Source organism: Condylura cristata, unplaced genomic scaffold (genome assembly GCF_000260355.1).
Source record: "Condylura cristata isolate star-nosed mole 26May11 unplaced genomic scaffold, ConCri1.0 scaffold00008, whole genome shotgun sequence".
Taxonomy (NCBI): domain Eukaryota; kingdom Metazoa; phylum Chordata; class Mammalia; order Eulipotyphla; family Talpidae; genus Condylura; species Condylura cristata.
The window spans coordinates 14,729,503-14,750,655 of NW_004567109.1; positions in this window are offsets into that span (position 1 = coordinate 14,729,503).

Below are 21,153 nucleotides of genomic sequence, written 5' to 3' on the forward strand. Positions count from 1 at the left end.
CTCCAGAGACAGAGTGGGGAGCAGAACAGGCAGATGTACAGAAACATACCACTGAGGGGAGCAGCGGGGAAGACAGGAGAGGTCTGTGGTGCCCTGTAGGTCAGCTCTCTGGCCAGGGGTGGAATTCATGCTGCAATGGCTGAGACTTAACCCCTTGGGCCATCAAGTAGACCCAGCCTCTCACTTTCCCCGTTTGTGTCTTTGGATCTCAAGCGAATCTCTTGTAGACAGTGTAGCGTTGGATCGTGTGCTTTTATCCATTCTGTCAATCTGTCTTTTGATTACATTGTATGATATTGTTATTTATAAGAAATAGCTATGTGGTCACTCAGATGAACAAAATATATTTATTTCTTATCTATATATTTGTTTTTCACCCACAGTTCTGGCTCACAACTCCTGAAACCCTAGGAACTTCCTGAGTGGTATGAAATGGGAGCATCTTTTGTCATAGATTTGGTTTCTAGTCCTTGGTTCCTAAGAAAATTTCAGAGCCATAAAAGTTCCAGTGGCTATCTTGTTATTTTTAATGGGGTTGTGTTCATCAGGATAACTTTTAGAAAGCATCTAAGTTAGTGGCTGGTTGCCAGGGAAACCAACATGAATAGAAGGCAGGACTGAATTTCCAGAGATGGGAGAGGGGCTAGAGGTTGAATCTAATGGTCAATGGTCAATGACTTAACCCATCACGCTCAGATAATGAAGCCTTCATTAAAGTCCCCCCAAAAGAGAGGCTTCAGAGAACTTTCGGGTTGGGGAGCCTTAGTGCTTCCAGAAGCTAACCTGCTCTATCAGTACAGAAATGCCTTTGTCCAGGACCTCACCCTGTGCTTCATCTGTTGATGACAGACGTTGGTTCATATTCTTTAGTAGTCTTTGTAGTAAATTGGTGATCTTATGATAAAATAGGTCTCCTGATATCTGTGTGTCATTCTAGCCAATTAACTCAACTTGAGGAGGGGGTTGTGGGAACCTCTGATTTATAGTCAGTCAGAAGTACAGGTAACAACCTGGACTTTCTGTGGCATCTGAAGTGAAGGACTGAACCCAACATTTGTGGAATCTGATCCCCTCACCGGGCGGAGTGTGTCACAACCGAGTTCTGTACTGGACTCCCAGCTGATGGCTGAGATCTGCTTGTAGGTGTGAGGAAGCTGCCACACTTGCAGTGGAGCCCAGGAGCTCCCCCACACACCGTTGAAGTATTCACACTGATGAGGAAGGACTTACTTTATCAATGTACTATTTTGTTTTCTATCTGTCCTTACATAGTTATATGATCCTTATTTCTTGAACTACTGTCTTATGTTTAGTTAATTTTTTGTAGTGAAATGTTCAAATTCCTTTCCCATTTGCTTAAGTTTATCTTTTAGCTGTATCCTTTGATATTATAACAGGGGTTACATTTAAAATTATAACACTTTAATTTATATTTATAGCAACTGTCTACGGTTGCTATAAACTGTCAGGGTGCCATACCACCCTGAAAGCACCCCATCTCATCTGAATTTATACCAACTTACTCCCTCTTCTCTGCTACCTCCCCTTTTTCTCTTTTTCCATCTTCCCCCACCCCTCCCTCCTTTCTCTTCCCTCCCTCTCAACTTCCTCCTTTCCCCTCTCCCTCTTCCCTGTTTATTTTCTCCTTCCCCTCCCTATAGATTCTTCATCTTCTCCCTTTACTGCACTCCCTTCTTTCCCTACCCCTTCATCTTCTTCCTCTCCCCTCCCCTCTTTCCTCTCTTCTTCCTCCCCCTTCTCTCCTTCCCCTTTCTCTCCTTCAGTCTCTCCAATAGTGAAAGCTTAACAATATAAAATTTAAGTGTATAGCATTAAATGCGCACTGATTTACAGTAACAGGTCCCCCTCCCCCTTTCAAATTAGAGAATCAAAGCAGCTTTTGGCATTACCAGATCGTTTTAATGACCACAGATTTGATGATTCAATACTGAAACATTTCCACTCCATCGCCCACCCTTTTTCTCTAGATGAAGGTAAAATCAGTTCTTCAAGGCGGAGTTTTAAAAGTCCATCTTCTTTAAACCCACATTCATGGCATCAGATCATTGAGGAACTTTGGTTGTTAGCTGTCCTTTCCGCCTCGTTCACAAAACTTTAGCAGATTCAAGCCCGTCAGATTTTACATTTTCAACGTTGTGTCAATAAAATATGCAGTGGCCTTCGCAACTGTGATGCGGACCTGTTGTTCTTCTTACCATACGGGACATAATGAAGTCATCTGGGTTGGGTTTTCAAAGACGAGATGGAGAATGAAAATGTTTCTGGGCCTGAGTCTGTCAGTAGTAGAGATGGAGAAGAAGAGAGAGCGAAATTAGGAGAACACTGGAAGACTGCAGAACGTTGATCCCTGCCTGGCTGGGCTTGGACTTAGTGGTGGCGGGGCTGGAGCTAGGGCTGGGGCCAGGGCCGCGGCCGGGGCCTGTGGACTTGGCCGGCGGCGGCGGAGCAGGCGTGGTTGATTCCAACTGCTGCGGTAGGAGCAGCGCCAGGAGCAGCAGCCCCAGCTGGAGCCTCATCAACATCCCTCTTCGCATGTTCTTGGGTCGGTGCTTGCTCCAAGTGGACGCAGGCCGACCTTCCGCTCTGGGCGGTCGCAGGCAAAGTAGCCAGCGCCTGCGTGTTAACGGCCTTATATATCCCGAGGCGCGTCACAGTGCGTGCGCTGTGACGTACCCCCGCCCCGCCCCGCGTCGCCCCGCCCCCAGCCGGGCTCCCGCCAGTGCTTGCCCCGCCCCTACTGCCTGACCCTTAGTTTTTGAAATATTTGCAAGTGTTGAGCGGGAGAGTAAAACAATTAAATCCCAAAGGTAGCCACGGTATTTCTTCCAGGTGGCTTTATTTCCCCTACGCCCCTCCTTCAGGGTGTTCAGTGATTGGTAGAAAGTTGGTGGTGCTAAGTGCGGAGTTGGGTAAGCCCTGTTGCTGTATGTATAAATTTATGCAGTACATACACGTGTCTTTCACAAAAGAGGTTTTTTTGCCCAGAGTTTTTTGCTTAATATCACGAGCATTTTCCCATCATCAAAATTTTTTTGAAATTTTGTCCTTGCTTTATTTTTATTCTTCTAGATGTATAGGGAAGGGAGAAAATACACACCATGATCAGTCTTTCTGGGTCATTTTTGTATTTCCAACTTTCCTACAACGATTCTATCTATGGAGGTTGAATGTATATTGTGAAAGAGGGGAGCTTGGTTAGTTTTGTTGTTTGAGGAGTGGCATTGGTGGAATTCAAGCCAGAGGAACCAAAATGGAAGTTGTTAAAAGAAGACTACAGAAAGTTGGCAGTGAAAATGAAGAATAAGGTCGGTGTCCGTGGTTAATAATGGCGCACTCAGAGTCCCAGGAGGCGATGATCCTCTTGAAGGACTGAAACAGTACAAGTAATAGTCAATGATGTTTGAAATTGGGGACTTAATGTAACATGATAAATTTAATTGAAGTTTTGTTGTTGTTTTTTTAAAGATTTATTTATTTATGCATGCAGAACAGAGTGGGGAGAGCCAGAGACAGAGTGGGGAGCAGAACAGGCTGACTGACGAAGTACACTGCTGAGGGGAGCAATGGGTGGGTCAGGAAAGGTCTGCCTTGCCATGTGGGTGGAGGGAGGCTGGGGGAACTGAACTCATGCTGAAGTGGCTTTAGCTTCTTAGTGCTATGCTTTAACCTGCTGCGCCACCAGGGTGGGCCCTAACTGGAGTTTTTTTAAGGGGAAAAAAAAAACCTTAGCTTCTCTTAGCTCAGAGAACCTTGAAGTTATTCGATATCCTATTTGTCCGTTTTGTTTGTTTGTTTGTTTTTTCAAAAATGTGAATACTTTCTTTACACTCAGAAAATTAAAACACACTTTCAGCTTTTCCTAAGCCACCAATTCCTGTTTATTTGGAATCTGATTTTTCTGAATCTTTAGGAGACAGTGTGAAGAATTTTCTTTCCTTTTTGCCATATGTAAGTGGATTCCCAAGTGAGAATTCCTTCTAGTTTTTGAGGAAAGTTACACAGAGATGGTGACAGACTTGGAGACCTTGCCGGCAGGGACCTTCCTAGGGGTAGAGAGGCCCCCAGATTTCCATACATGTCGATGTCCACTCTAGTCAGTTCAGACATCCTGACCAAATGAGACTGAGAGCGAAGAGAAATAGGGTGTTTCAAGGACAAGCACCTTCATAGATATATTATTATTACTCCAACATTTTGTGAGCCTTTTTTAACAATCACATTTAATCCATCTGCCAGAATCCAGCTTTTCTAATAACTTAAAATGTTAGCATGAGACCAAGAAACACCCAAAACCAGGCATCCCAAACCAGGACCTTAAACGGGGTCCTGCCATTTACCACATAAAGACAAAGGAAGCACCTTTGGTATGGAACACCTTTAATCGAGTTAGTATGCAAAGAAGGAAAAGAGAGAAGATTCCTAATCATTGTTTCCCAATAAAACTTCCAAAATTACCCATCCCCTCCTGGGCAAATGTCCAAGCAGACAGGGCCTGCCCACTAAGGCTAAAAAGCTGGCCACAAATCTAAGGCACCTTCTGGCAGGGAGCGGTGAGAAGGAGGGAGAAGAGACCAGGCAAGTCGGGGACCAAGGGAGAGACACCAGAGTACAAATGAAGATCGCCTGCTGCCATCTCTTCACCCACTTGTCTCTTCCAAGTCTCTCTACATGTCTCTCCTGCATGAGTCTCTTTCCACGAGTCTAGTTTCCAGTCTCTAGTCCAAGGGGCTGCATATGAGCAGAAGCAGGAAACATGGTACCTCCCATGACAAAAGGGAACCAGGATGCCCATTTTTGGTAAGACAGGACCTTGGGTCCTTGTCTTTCTGCCCCAGTCAAGGGGAATCTTTCAGTGTGTCTGGAACGTTCTCTCCTGAGCCAGGGCACTTGCAGCCTCTCCACTCACTCTCCGTGTGGGGTTCACAAACGATCCCTCCCTCCATCCAGTTTGCTTGTGAGTTTTTATTTAATGGACAGGTGTGTCCCTGAGGGAGGGACTGCATGGAACCTCCTAGAATGATACTTAAGATCGTGGTGTCGATTACGGCCTGAGTCCGAGCGCCAGCTTTGCCACCAACTAACGCCATAACCTTGAACAAGTTCCTAAGCCTCTCAGGGTCTCACCTGTGAAGCAGACAAGAGCAGCACTAACCCCACAGGCCTGCAGTGAGGATTGTTGCACGTGTGTGTAGAGCCCGGGGACAGGGCCTGGTTTGTCATAAACACCAGGGCTCAGTCGCCTTCACTCACACCAGCACCACTGTCCCCTGGGGGCCCCAGACCACGAACTGTCCCCAAGTCATGTGACTCTTCCCCTGCTGAGTGGCCCTTCAAGAACATGTCTGTCTGTCCTGTTGTTGGCCTGCGAGCAATCACCCGGCATTATCAGCTTTCCACCTACAATCAATACCAGATCATTCACTGGTGAAGGATAGGTCTCCCCAAGAGGTTCAGAACAGGCCTCCCCAAAACACCTCACTTTGGCATATGGCTCATTTCAAGCTGAGGACAATGTGGGGGGCACTGCAGGCACACGGGGCGCTTCTACCACTGCTTGGCTGCCTACAGGAACTGGGATCTTTTACTCAGGACAGAGTTTTTATCAGAAATAATCCTCCTGTTGGAGAAGTAAGTCAGGCAAACATGGAATCCCATAGTCACAGAGCATCTGCTCTTCATCACAAGGCACCCTCTCCTCGCCATGAGTTCTTCTCCCCCTCTGTGCAACCCCAAGCCCTTGCTCCACTTCTTGGCTCAGAATTAACAGATCCTCACTCTGCTCCGTCGACTTTAGCGTCCACACCGATGTGAATTCTTCATACACATTTGACTTTTTTCTCCTACTAATCTGCCTGATGCTAATTCGATTGCTCAACCAGCCAGCTAAGGATCCAAAGAGTTGGGGAAATTTTCCCTCCTCTTGAGAAGCTTGACGTACATGGAGGGACCTTCTTCTTCGGCTGGCCACTGCTGGCTCCTGGTCAGCGAAAGGAGCTCCTGGTCAGTGAATTATTTTCTCACTAGGATGATGACACCAAAGCTAATTAAAAATCACAGTGGCCTCTGTGGTGCTCTTTTGAGCTTCCAAAACTTGTGTTTTTGGTGTCCAAACTTAAAACAACATGGATTTAGAAAATTAGGCAAATTGAATCCGTTTAATTAGGATTTGAAAACCTCCAGGAACTATCAGGACTCCAAAAGCATGTCCCGTGAGAAAACTAGTCCAGCTGAAAGAGCATAAGGCAACTTCTGAGATTCCACCCCATCCTCCTCCTCCCCTGAGATCCCAACACCCCACATGCATTTTGCGTTGTCACGGGAAGGAAAGCCATGGGGTCGGATGAAGTTTCCTTCTCATCCTTGTGTTTGGAGAACTTGACTTGGCCCCCAAAAAGATGTGAGTAAAACCCAGTGGTGGCCCTCCCTGGTGGCGCAGCGGGTTAAAGCACAGCACTAAGAAGCTAAAGCCACTTCCACATGAGTTCAATCCCTGCCTGCCCCGGAGGTGACCACTTGGCGCGGCAGACCTCTCCTGACCCGCCCGCTGCTCCCCTCAGCAGTGTACTTCGTCAATCTGCCTATTCTGCTCCCCACTCTGTCCCTGGTGAATCCTCTCACCCTCCGCATCTCTGGCCTTTACCCCAGTTCTGTATGAATAAATAAATCTTTAAAAAAAAAAAAACAGTTGTGACTAGAGTCTGCTGTCAGCCCTCAGAAGGACTCTCTAGGGCTTTCTTCTCACCATCCTGAGGAGTTATCTGGCCCATGGGGTGCTAACATGCTTGGAACTTTTTTGGGTCCATGAAATTGGCTGAAACTGCCAGAAATATTATCTGTTCATCCTGCTGCTGAAACTTGAGAGATACTGGAAAGGAATTTTTTATATATATATATATATAATGGTATGGTCACAACATTCAATCAATTGAAAACTGATATTAAGAGTTGGACAAAAATTTTTCTGACTTTTCCCAGCTTAAGGTGCCCAGAGGGAAAATAAAGATTTTCTACTTTGCAAAATCAGAAATAAACGTCTGCAAGCCTTGAATTTCAGCTACTATCTCAACTGAACCATCTCTCTTGAAAGGCAAACTTCAAGGAGCTAAGAAATTTGGCGGGTGGGGCGGGAAGGGATAAGGAAACTTTCACTCTTAAAGCAGCTGCCGTGGCCACTCTAACCCAGGTGCGTTTGTCCCCAGTGATGACAATGTCCCCGTGTTGTTGAGCCCCTGCTCAACTGTCCACGGCCTCCGTGGGCTTGCGTCTCAAAGTTCCAATTGTTCATTAACAAACTAATGAGATTTTGCATTGTACCTGACTCACGGAGCAAAAAAATTAATTTATGTTTAGATTTGCTAAATTGCAACTTATTTTAGCAGAATTGAAACCGTTACTTTTCTGCCTACCTAATACTTACAGAATTTGAAAACGCATCCTTGGTCTTATTTTCATTCCAATTAATTTGCATAAATTTAATAAGACTTCTTTTTCTCTGTGTAGTGGGATATTATTGGAAACATGGTTTCCAGAGGCACAAAACACCCAACGGGGTTTTATTGCCAGGAACCAGAGGCTCTGGGTGGCTCCAGCACAGCCCCACCTCGGTCTTACAGTGTCCTGGCAGCCCTGGGGAGGCCCGTGTGTCACTATCCTGATTCACAGCAAGAGAAACTGAAGCCCAGAGGCAGGCAACGACTTGCCCGGAGACTTCTCCTAATGAAACAATGAACAGGACCAGTTAACAGGATATCACAGCCCCATCCCTGGTGTGGACCTGACATGTGTCCAGAGTTTCTTCTCTGCTTCCCGGGCCCCTCCGAGACCACTGGCTCAGAGTCCCAGCTGGTGAGCATCCTTCAGTCCCAGCAGGAACTAGGGGAAACTCAGATGCATGACTTAGGGCAGTAGGTCCTCCGGTTCCAGGGGACCCCTCACTGCTGCCCCTCTGGTTACACCCAGGGTGGCCGGCCGTGGCTCCCAGACCCAAATGTCTCCCCAGGCCTCTAAAAGTCAGAAGCCAGGGCTAGAGCTCTGCCCCTCCTAAGACCGAAATCCTAGGGAGAGGGCAAGGGGCACTCAAGGGGGAGTGGGAGGCCAGGTTGGGAGCAAGGTGGCCCCTGCTCTTAGGCCACACAATGCCAAGGCGCAAACATGCCCAGGGAGGGGAAGAGGAAAGCTCCTCCCGCGGCAACCCCCTTCCTGTCTCAATTCCCCCCACCATGACCCCACCCCCAGCAGCCCAGGACATCAGAGGCGCCTCTTAAATACGTAACCACTGACTCCCAGAATGAGCCTATTAAGTAGACACCAGCATTTCCACAAAGTACCAGTGAGAAGTTCAAGCTCAAAGACATTACCGAGCAGGTTCGTGTTCTCAGGACTGGAAAAGGACAGAACCGGACTTGACCCCGGGCAATCCGGCCCCAGGGTGCTTTCTCTTTGTGCTGCCTCATTTTGGAAGAATGGCTGTCCTCATTTTAGGGGTAAAGAAACCAAGACTCAGAGGTGACTTGAGGCTAAAAGGTGATGGAGCTGGGATTTGAGCCCAAGTCTGTGAGGTCCAGAGTTCAGGCCTTGACAGCCGAGCCTGGACCCCAGCTGGACCTTGCCACCTTCACCCCCACACCCGTGGGGTGAAGCCGGCTCTCCCTCCCCCACCAAGTTGAGCCCAGACATGGGATCCACGCCCCTGGTCTCTGGAATTATCTCTGTGATTTAGAGAGCTCCCGGCCCCCCAGCTCACAAGTGGGCCCCCACACACACCCTCAGCGCCTGAGCCAACCTGTCTCCTCCAAGACCGCAGCTGACCTGGGCCCCGGCACGTCTTGTGTTTCAAGGAGCCTGCTGTGCTCCAGCCGTGGGGTTCTGCCACTCTTTTAAGGCTTGTTAGCAGGTGTCTTGCTTGCTCTAGCCATTGTCAAGGGTGAAGTTCAAAGCCGGGGCTCATCAAAGCACCCCCATGGGGAGAGCAGCCTTTCCTGGGAACCTTCAGGCTGCACCGCAGTGGCTCCCCCTGAGAGGTCCCGGGCAGCCGGCAGCTTCCCAGCGTCTCTGCACGCTGCCTCATCGACGGGCAGAAAGCCCCAAGTCCACCAACCAGCCGCCTGGTTCAGAAGACAAAGACCCCCCTGCACCAAGAGCCGAGGGCCATGACCAACGCGTCCTGTCTGGGGGTGAGGTGGGTGGTGCCCAAGAGGTCAGGGGTCCTAGTGGTGGCGTGAACGTGCCTTTGGGCCGGGTTGGCACGGGTCAGGGGAAGGTGGAGTTCGCTGGTCTCCGCCCTGGTGCTTGGTGCAGAGATGCCCTTCATGCTTGTCGCAGACATTGCTACCGTGAGCACCTTCACCCCCGCCTGAGAGCATCCCCTGTGCCGGGAGCCATGCCTGGCTCCGGACTCAGCTCTGAGCCGCAGGCGGGACAAGCCCAGCCTCACGGAGCTGATGGAGAGACAGGTGTTAACAGGCAGCTCTCTCCAGGGTGGCCGAGGGGGACACAGAGCAGCTGAGGGGACAGAGGGGACACGCGCTGGCCAGAGGCTGTGTGGGCTTGTGTGCAGAGTGAGCAGACGGGGCTCGTCCTGCCGGACAACAGCCCAGGCACAGGCCTGGCACAGAGGCTGACCCAGAGCATCCGAGCCCGTGGGGCCCCTTCACTGGTCCCTCGGGCGGAGAAGGGGTGGCCAAGGGTTCATTTTGGTTCTACAGCCTCTGATGAGATAGCTCCATACAAAACATTCCTTGAGAATTGAGGTCTCTGTACCCCCAAGTGTCTCCAGGACTCACTTCTCAGCAGATGGGGACCCAAAGAGGAAAGACAGGTTGGGGGTGGGGGGGTCTTGAAAAAAGAGCAGGACCCCTGCCCCTCTCCAGGCAGGTGTCACTCCCCAGGGGTGGGGACAATGGCTCAAACACCTCCCCTTCTCCACCTGTGGGGACACCCGGGGTGCGGATGGGAGATGATCCAGGATGAGACTGTCCCTGGGGACACGGGCACAGAGGTGGGCCCAGCCGCCAGGCACCCCGAGCCCCCTGCACCCCACGCCTCCCGCTGGCCCCTCCCCAGCCCGGCCCCTCCCTGTCACCAGAGGTGTGACAGCCCTTCATTCCCCTTGCAACGCGGAGTTCAGACACTTCGTTTTCTTCTCTTGACAAAATGTAATCCGTGTAAGGCTCTCATAGTTATTCCATGTCTCCAAAGCGCACTTTCACGGGAAGATCAATTCTAAGAAAAGGCATGGAGCTGTGGAAGTGGAGCCATTAGCAAGCGCTAAGTGGCCAATCGCTCACAGAGGGGCCTCTGACTGAGACGAAAATATGATTAAAACCTCTGACTGGGCAGCTCTGCCGGGAACCCTGGAGCGACATTTACAACAAGGGTGTATAAGTCTTAATTATTTTTCTTCCAACTGAAATTAAACTTCATTTCTGAGTCCAGAGAGGCTGATTAGAGGAGACTCATCAGAAGGCAAGTCAGCCCTAAGAGGGGACGGAGGGGCCCTCACAGGTCACCCCCGCAGGGGTCTCTCCCGCAGACTCAGTGGCCGTGCTGGGGAACAGTGCCGGCTCCCAGACACCCACCCCCAGCCTGGGCACCGTGCACCTCACACGCACAGTGGGGATCACAACTCCACCTCAACACTGCAGCCCCTCGGAAAGGAGGCCGGGCCTGGGCCAGCAGAGCCTACCCCAGAGGCTCAGGGAAGGCGGGGGACAGTGCCCTCATCCTGGCACGCTTGTAAGTGATGCCCAGACTCTGAGTGGAGGGGCGGGCGGGGGGCGGGCGCCGGCCTGTTCTGAAACAGGTGCTCACGTGGCTGCAGCCCCAAGGCGTCAGAGCCAGCCCGAGCCAGGCCGCATGCCTCACCTTCCCTCAAACACCCACATCTCATCAAAGCCAGGTCTGCCTGATGCCAAAAGCCCCTCGTTTTACTAATCTGTCCCCCTAAAACTTTTATTTGCACACCCCCTCTGCCCATACACTTGCAGCTCCTCTTTCAATTCTTCCCATCTAGAGGTGAAGCCGGGCTGACTGTAGCGTGCTTGGCCAACTGACCGCTGCAGAATGACCGTGCAGGCTCTGAGCCTAAACCTCAGGCACCCGGGCCCCGCTGCTCTCTCCCGTCACCTGCCTTCACCACGAGAACAACTGGGGGACATAGTTCTCATCACGGGGTGAGGGCATGCGGGAGCAGAGAGAAGCCATCAGGCAGGGCCGTCCCGAAGGCCAGCCTCCAGCCCCGCTGGGCTGAGCGGTTGATCTCACCTAGGGCCACCAGCCACGCCACGGCAGCAGAACTACGGCTCCGAGGCCAGTGAGCACTTGGTATGTTGAGTTTTGAGATAGTTCGGATGCAGCAAAAGCCAGCGGACACACCAGCCTCACGATGCCAGCATCTCCCAGTACTGAATTGCCTACCTCTCCAAGTGCTCTCAACCACCACCTTTACTCCTGAGGTCAGAGGACTTTCTCCCAGGTCCAGAGAGGCTACACATAGACACTGGGTCACTGGAGTCCACGTCTCCCCGCCTCCCCGCAGTCATTCTTGTATTCAGTCACTCAACATAGCTTTACCCAGTGCAAGGTCCCTGCTGCCCCGGACACACACACACACACACACGGGTAGAGGGTGGAGGGACAAATGATTTCAGGATATTAGCATCTGCAGGAATTAAGTCGTGACCTCAATGCTCAGAGCACGCCTTATGCGAGAGCAGGCGCTCGCTCGCAGGGAGGCCCTCGCATCTGAAAGTGAACAGCTGGCCTGCCCTGCATGGCTGGAACATCAGTGCAGAGTCATAGGCAGCTTGGAGCCTTGCCAAGTTCCTCGCCAAGGACAAAGTGGGGCCTCTGCCACGCACGGGGGTGCGGGGTGCGTCCTCGCATCTCCCCCATAGGACGCGTCCTGGCTGTGAGCCAACCTCGGGGAGGAGGAGGCAGGAGGACAGACACTGCCCAGTAGGATGTGGGGGCAGGGGGTGTTGCAGCCATCGGGGAGTGCCTCTGCCCCATAGTGAGCAATGTGGCCCACTTTCTTGACATCAGTGCTCCCCTCTTCCTCACCGGACGAATGCAGACGGCGATCACCAATCCTCGAGGGTTTCTTTCTTACTGTGTAAGACCCAAACGAGATGCTAAATGGGAAGGACCATGCACAGGTCTGATACCAGCTCGCCAGATGTCCACTGTCTCATTGGCGAGTTCAGAGGGCAGCCCAGAGGGACGGAGCGTTGCGAGGCGCTAGACTGCAAGGCCGAAGGCCCCCTCTCCGCCTTGGGCCGCTCTCTACCCAGAGTGCGCCCCTCAGCTGGCCACGCTGCCCCCCACATTCTCTTCTGTGCCACCTGCAGTGGTTTACCCCTGGGGACACCTCATGCTCCCTCACTCCCTGGCAATCCTGGGGCCTGGACTCTCTCGGGTGTCCTTTCCCCATCTTCCTCAGTAGGCTGTGAGCACCAGGCATCTGAGGGCGTGTTGCAGGGATCTCTGCATTGCTCGTGGCACTTGGGTCACCACAGGCCTCCCGGGACTGTGCATGGACTTGGGCTCTGGGCTCGATGCCTGCTGGGTGCTGTCTGGAGGGGCAGCTGGGCCTCCTTCACAAGGTCACCCATGGCCCTTCACCAGAGACCAGACCCAGCTGGACAGAGCCCACCCAGAACTGGGGAAGCTTTTGCTTCCTGAGCGCCTGCTGTGTCTTTTTGATTCGCTCACAGAAGCCCCACAACCAGTGGTGGGGTGGGAATTACCGTTCCCGTTTTATTAATAAGGAACCTGATTCTGAGAGTGACTCTCCCAAGACTCAGGCTGGCAAGTCCCTGGGCCAGGCTGGCTGATGGATGCCCGTAATTCCCTCCACCCAGGGCCGCTTCTCCCGAGCCACACTCCTCACCCATCCGTCCTACAGACCCCAAGAGGATGAGAGGGGTGGGGGGGCTTGAAAGACAGCCCGCCCAGAAGAAGGGGAGTCAAAATGGGCTGGGGAACGGTCTCTCCACCGCCAGTCACCCCAACCTGGGTTCCGATCGCAGTCGCCTAACAACGGGGTGCCTTAGGCACCTGGCTTAATGCCTGGGTTTCCTTGCATTCATTACTGGCCAAGTCCTTGCTGCCTGATTTCATGCGGCGTCCATTCATGACGCATATAACAGCACAGGTTTCGGCCCTGTACGGCCTCAACCAGGGCTGAGCCTGGAACTAGACACCCGAGCCCCGAGCCCTGCAGCCACCCCCTTGTTTCAGAAACTAAAAGTATGTCTGAGAAGCAGCTGAGAACAGCGCCCACAGGGGCCTCCTCACCGCGGGCCCCTTGTCAAGTGGCCGCACGCACCTGAATTAATCAGGTGACCCCATTCACAGGCAGGGCCACCAAGGCTGCGGGAGCGCCCCCGTTCCCCAACCCACCCCCGGCCTCCCCGTTTCCTCTCTCTGTCTCTCCCTCTCCCTCGGCGATTCTATCCTTTGTACAATAGCTGAGCACATACTTGGGAAGTTCCTAATGACTAGTCGGGTCCCTCAGAGGACTCCTGCGCAGCCCCTATAATGACATTCATTAGTCTGTCTGACATCAATACTGTTCTCAGGTTAATATGTTTAACTTAATGAGGCATCTATTTTCAGTTAGAAAACTATTGAAGAAGCATGTTTTTTCCCCATGAGCTAAGCTGATGAGCAGATTAATTTCTTAGAAGACTAAGAAAATGAGTCTAACTGGCTTGTTTTTATTCTTCAGTTATGGCCGGCCTTGAATTAATTTGAGTTAGCCTGGTTATTGCTTAGGGAAATAAGCAGGGAGAAGTCTCCTGCTTGGTTCTGTGATCTGCCCTTCGTTCACCTGGTGGGGCTCTTTTCTTCCCCTTCTACCAGTTCTGAGAACCAAGAGAGCTACTACCGCATACGAGGGTGCAGGAAGACAACCTGAAATGGAGCAGCAGGAGGGGCTGACCTCTCCGGTGGGGACAGAGACTGGGGGTGCAGAGGCCACCGCAGGGAGTGGCTGGCCTCTCTGTTGCTTCACGCTTTCTGGGGTCACCGGTGTGGCTCTGGTGCCCATACAGATAGCTCATGTGCACTCAACAGCACCTATGTATGGAGCACACTTCTCTCTGTGCAGCCTGCAAGAGCACCCGTCAGCCAGCTCGCCCCTGCCTCCCAGTCAGTGCTAATTGAAATTCCTGCCCCTGGCCAAAGTCCCGCAGCACAGAGGGACTCAGAGCCCCAGGGGCCCCCCAGCCTACTTGCTCCAGGCTTAGAATCACTCTGCTGGCCAAGCCAGCCCTGTTTTGCTTGTGGTGGTTGGTGGGGGAGGGGATGGCTAATGAGGTTGAGCTTTACAGGAAAAACCAGCTGATTTCCATTCTCAAGTCTGCTATGTGCCAGCTGAGAAACTTTGGCAAGTCCCTCCAGTTCTGAAAGTCCCATACCCTAAATTTAAAATGAGGATGGCATTTTCTTTCTTAGGCTGCTAAACGGGTTCAATGAAACCACACGTACAAACTGGCTACCACAGTGAGTGCTCACAGACTGTGCAGAACGGAATCGAAAAGAAGGCAGCTTGACATCACCAATCGCATTTTACCTTCGGTCTCTTCAACTCTACTTTCCTTGCTGCTGGTCTGACCCTTGACTTGGTCTGACTCCAAACTGTGGTTCTGCTCACTGATTTCTCCTTGCCCTGCCTGACCCAGGTCCCCTGTGAGCTGCCACTCACACTCCTAGCAGCCAGGCTAGGGTTTGGGGTGATACTGAGACCATGACTCCTGGGTGTTACTTCCTCTGGTTGATCCCACCGGTGAAGTGTTGTTGCATCTCCGAACCTCCTTGGGAGGCCAGCCCTACCCAGCCAGCAGATTCCCGTGCAGATGTTGAGGCTTATCGGTGCCCCCGAACGAGCTGGATGTCCCTGCAATATCCCCAGCCTACGACATACACAGCCCGGAAACACAGTTCCTGAGGGCTCCCTACCACCATTTGGCAACTGCAGTGCTCAGTGCTTTGTGTTGTTCCTATTCCATTTTCAAAGGCGCCTTGTGGTCCTGAAATGGGGGGTGTGAGGGTACGGTCGTCAAGTAGGGTGCATCAGAAAGGGGAATGATGAGAGGATGAAGTGCCTCCTCCGCTTGCTGTTGGCTGGCCTGGGGTAGGACTTGAATCTTTGTCTTCTTCAAAACCGTGGACAGCAGCAACGAATCCCCAGACTTGCCCACTCCCAGAGGCTGACAGGGTGGAAAATTATCTCAGAGACCATCTCAGTTCAACAGCATCTTTCTATATTTTGCAACTGAAAAGGCTCTAGGAGAGTTGAATTGAGTGGTGATGTGGTTTAATAAAATGATCACTAAACGAGGAAGCCCAGCCTCGGCTGGCATGCTATGGGGCATAGCCATACCCCATTCATTCACCCCATAAACGCGTGTGAGCCGGGCAACGATCCAGGAGCTGGGGATGCAGCAGGCAAAACTGCCCAGCTCCCCTCCCTTTATAGAGTCTGAATAGTCGTTGGGGAGACACAGATGATAAACACCGTAAACATATAACAGAGAGACTCCGGCACACAGTGATGAGTGGGAGGAGAGGATGAGGCAGGGAGGAGGCGTGAGGGGGGTCTCCGGGAGCTGGGAGCAACTACACACAGGTGGTCAGGCAGGTTCTCATCTGAGCACAGCCAGGAAGGACATCAGGTTGTGGGCACCATCCGCACTGGGGAAGCTGTGTCAGGCCCCGGAGCCATACACAGAGCTGGAGGTGGGAGTGGGCTGGTCAGCAGGGGTCCTCAAGGAGGTCTGTGTGGCTGGGAGATAGTGGCCGGTCCAGGAGGGAGGGAGGTCACGGGGATTTAGGGTGGGGGTGGGGAGGACTCTGGCTCCACCCTGAGAGAGACAGCCAGGCTGGTGTGAGAAGAAGGAAGTAGTTCACTGACATTTGTAAAGTTCCTTCCCACGGCTCAGTAGAGAGACCACAGGGAGCAAGAGGGGAATCAGGGAGACGATTGGGTAGAAAAACTCAGGCAGTGGGTGGCGGAGGGTGGAATCACAGAGCGTGATGGCTAGAGATGAGGAATTTTTAAAAAATACCCAGGACAGTGCCTGGCTCACAACAGGCCCTCAGGAAACGGTCACTGCGATGATCAGAATACAGTAGATGCTGAGAAATCTGATGGAATCTCCCAGGGGACTGGGCTCCTCCCTGTGGCCCCGTAACTGTCTGTTCCCTCCGAGGGGGTTTAAAGACAAATCCTCAGCTCACAAAGAGAAATCACCAATGACACTGCGCAGGAGTAAATGGCTTGCCATTCGAAGCAGTGGGAAAAGAGGGCCGATTTATATAAGTGATAAAACACTAGCGTTCACACATCCGACATGAGCTTGAAAGATGCACGGCCAGATTATTTTTAAGAGCGAGGTAACCTTTAAAACTGGTTTGCTCTTTCTTGGCTTATGAAAAATTGAGAGGTAAAATAGATGCGTGTGTGATGACTTGAACGTTCCCACATGAAACCCTCTTGTCCTGTAATAAAATCTGTGGTGAGGATTTTAACTGGATGTAGTCACATCAATGTCCATGTTAAGTTCTTCACAAGCATTTCTGGGGACTGGCATTTTGTTGGTTTTGTTTTTAAGTATGTGGCGAGATTCCCCAGGCAAGGTAGAGAGGACCTCAGCGAGTGGATGGGGTGGACTCGGCAGAGAAGCAACGGATGGACTCTGCCCCAGACTGGTGGTGCTCTGCCCCGCTGGGCCTCGGTTTCCCTACGGTGTAAAAGGAGAGGTTGGAATATCTCACATCTAAGATTCCTTCTTCCCAACTGTTAAAATCATACATAAATCAAAGATGAAGGAAGACAAATGAGTAAGGAGTGAAGAAGAGGCGGAAAGGATGATACCAGGCTTAGCACTCTGAATCAAAGAAGACTCTCAGTGAGGAGGTGACACAGAGGCCCACCCCTCCCCAGGAGGCCCAGACGACAACCTGCAGGTATCCCATGGAGCAGGGTCTTGACTTCCTACTTGGTGAAACTTGCCTGGACGCAGTTGCTTGGGCCGGAGGCTACAGTAACGCCTCTCATTTCCTCTGCAGACCTCAGCACAAGACTCCCAGAAACAGGGTTCCCGAAGTTCCACCCAGCAGCCTGCTGCCAAGAGGACCATTACCTACAATTCCTCCGGCCCAGGAGCAGGGCCCAACAGAGGGGCCCATCCCTGCCTAGAGAGGGTGCACCTGAGAACACGTGCAGGGGGGCAAGGGGGCACCACCTCAGGGTCACCCTCATGCCTGTGGCTTCCAGCCCCCATAACCCATTCCAGCCTGATGCTGTCACCCAGTGTCATTCACACTGCTGGTGCTCAATGGGACCCCAGCAACTTAGCTGGGCAGCCAGTTCAACTTGGTCATCTTGGGAACCCCAAAACAATATCAAAATGAAACTCCTCTTTGACCGCTGGCTAGTGGTCAAGACGCCAAACCATTTCCCTTGAGGCTTCACTGCTTCTTACCCGGGCCTCATGCACGGAGAAGTGAAGCATGGTAGGAAGGTGGGTTCTGCTGACAACAGCCCAGAGAAGCCCAGATACATCCATGTTCTGCTCCACCCCAGATTTCTTCCACCAGTCTCTTCATGCCTAAGCATCAGACAGCCCCTCCTGGGTCTGCATCCTCAAAATCAACAAATCCAAAAATGAAGGCATCTTCCCCACTACAAACTATCTCTCTCTCTCTCATGCCACCAACTTCCAAGACTGGAACAACTCACGCAGTCACCAAACTCAAGCCTCAGCACTGTCCTGTTATGCTTTGAAAAGACTTTAAAGGAAATGGCTCCGGAGCATTTTTGGTGGAATGCCCAGAAAACACTGGAAGGAAAAGCAAGGCTGGACCCCATCAGACCACTCAGCAGACCTAGTTAGGAGCAAACAGTGCACCTAAGGTCTATGACCTTATTAAATGAGTTAACGAATTCATGAATGAATAAAAGAGTGATACACGCGTTAAACTGTATGTGAAGGAGCATTCATAAGAAAATCAGAAAATAGATATTACAACAGAGGAAAGGATTAGCTGAATACACAAATGAACTGAGGGGGAAAATGTGGAAAAGTACAAGCAAAGAAGTGAAGAAATCATGACGATAAAAGGAATAGATTCACACAACAATAGACTATGAGAAATCATTTTTTTAGAGGATTTTAAGACTGAACAAAGAGGTTAATAAATGACAGAATGACTGAATGAGAGAAAGACTGGGCAGGACAGGACAAACGCTAGCCGTGAATGAGTAGCTGAGCAAGCATTTAGGAAATGGACCAGCTACCCCAACGCCCAGGGACACAGGGTGGACCCTGCCAAACTCCGTGGACTCCATTCCGATTCTGGAGCTGAGGGCTTGGCAAACTGGCCTCCTTCCATTCACGGAAGGTCTTTAAAGTAACTTCTGTTTGGACTTGATAAGAATATTATTAAACAATATCGACTAAAGCCCAGGATTAGCTCTGGGCTCAGTGGGGGGAGCTAAATAGAATTGACTGTATTGTTTTCTCAATTGTGTGGCAGATAATTACCCATTACATAGCCAACCCCCAGCATGAATTTAATAATCTCTATTTAAATAACACATTTTCACTGCCTCCTTACAAATTAACCTTCAGGAGGTGTAATTAATGTTGGCACAGGAGGTTCGCCACATAGCCTGGGAATGAGGAAGGGGGTGGCTCTCGCTGTGACTGTCCTGTGAGATCCAGCAAAAAGGCCAGGTAGTGTAGGGCAGGGGACATGGTCTAGTGACTCCAATCCTGGGTCCCAAACCCATTGCTACCAGGTGACATTAAACAAGTCCAGGTGGCATTCAACAACCATGTGGGAGGGCCAATCAAAATTGGAGAAGACTGGGTATTTTTGAAGGGCCACCCAGGGATTCTGATTGGACCATTACCCACAAAGACTGGCTGGACTAATAAGTTTTGCATACACTGATTCATCCAACAAACCCTCACTGAGCACCCTTTATATGCCAGGCTCAGTTGTGGGAACAGTGAGGCTGATGGGAGCTAATAGAAGGACATTGTGACTCAGCCTCCATATTCGCCCTCCATCTTTTAACAACTACATGTCTAGTGCCCACTCTACATCTTCAGGCAGACTACTGACTGGGGAAAAAGACAGTCCTTAAACAAGCCCCACCCAATGGGGCATGTTACTTGTGGGGTTGATCACATGGCACTATAGGGACACAAAGACATCTACCTCCATCCGTACTGAGTGCTTGAGAAAGAAGCCACATGGGCAGCCCACAATGAAGAGCTGGGTTTTGACAAATGATTTTATTGTACCAATTGATATGATCCTATGATTTTCATCTTTAGTCTGCTGATAAGGATTATATAATTAATTGTTGAAAGTTGAACGAGTTATGCCTATGCATGTCTGGAAGAAATTCTGTATGGCTATGTTGTATAAAGCATTTTATACATTGTTGGATTCTCTAATTCTCTCCTAATATTTTATGGAGGATTTTTGTATGTATCTTCATGAGAGATACTGCTCTTTAGTTTTCCTCTCTCATAATGTCTCTTATCAGATTTGCATAGTGGAGCGATGGTGCTCTCACAGAATGAGTGAAGCAGTGTTCCTTCTGCTTCTATTTTCTGAAAGGTTGATTATGGATACAATGTCTTTAATAGAGATAGAGCTGTTCAAATGACTTATTTCTCTTTATATGAGTTTTATATTTGTGGCCATATGATTATTGATAGTACTCCAGCCCTAACCTTACCCATTAATGTTCTTGGGGTCAGTCGTGGTGATTCCTCCTTCATTCCTGTTGTTAAAATATTGTATCTTCTTCTCTTTTTTATGGGTTCACCTTGCTAGAGATTTATCAATTTTATTGATTTTTCAAAGTACCAGCTTTGGTTTCATTGACTTCCTCTATTGTTTCCCTGCTTTCATTAATTTTTTGCTTTGATTTTTATCATTTCTTTTCTGCTTACTTTAGACTTAATGCCCTTATTCCTCAGGTCTCCTAAGATAAAAATGTAGGTTATTGATTTTAGATCTTTTTTCTAGTATATGCATGTATTTCTATACATTTGGCTCCAATTAGAGTTCCTTACCTACTGCAAAATTTGGTAAGTTGTATATTCACATAGTCGAAAATATTTTTAAACTTCTCTTGAGACTTCTTCTTGAGAAGAAATGTATCTTATCTAGAATGTAATGTTTGGTTCTCAAATATTGGGGCATTTTCACCTTTGCTATTAATTTCCAGTTTAATTCCATTGTGATCTAAGAACATACTTTGTATTCTTTTCTTTTATTAATTTTTTAAAATATGTCCTATGATCCAGAATGTTCTCTAAGTATATATTACACATGAGTCTGAGCAAGAAATGTATTCTGCTGTTTTTGACTGGAGTGTCTTATAAATATCAGTTGGATTAAATAAATTGATGATGATGATCAGGTGAACTATATCCTGGTATGAGCTCAAGTGTGCTCCCCTAAAATTCATGTGCTGAAGCCCTAAACTCAGACTGGGACTGTATACAGGGAAAGAATCTTTGAAGAGGTATTTAAGGCTAAATGAAGTCAGGTGGATGAAATCCAATCCTGTCTCAATCCTTTCACAAGAAGAGATCAGGACACAGGAAGAGACACCAGGGACCATGTGAAAAGGCAGCTAGAGGCAGCCCAGAAGAAAGGCCTCCGGTAAACGGAAGGCCTCAGCCTGTGCCTGGGACTTCCAGGCTCCAGAAATAAAACAATATTCTGTCATTTAAGTCACAAAATTTGAGGCAATTTTCATGGCAGCCCCAGCAGACTTATGCCTGTATTTGTTCACTGCCTACTTGATCCATGACTAGTAAGGGTGTGCTGAGGCCTCCCCCACAGTCATGGGTTTGTCTATTTCTCCTCCAACTTTTCAGTTTGATCCCCTGTACTTTAGGTGTCTGTCAGGAGTCACACACTAGTTACGATTATTGTGTCTTCCTGGAGAACCGATCACTTGATGGTAATCCAACACTCTCTTTATCCCTGACAATTGTCCTTGTTTCTGCAATCAGCTTTGTCGGAAATCAGCAAAACCACCCCCATTTTCTTGATTTGTGCTAACATTATTTATCTTTATCTCTCCCTTTACTT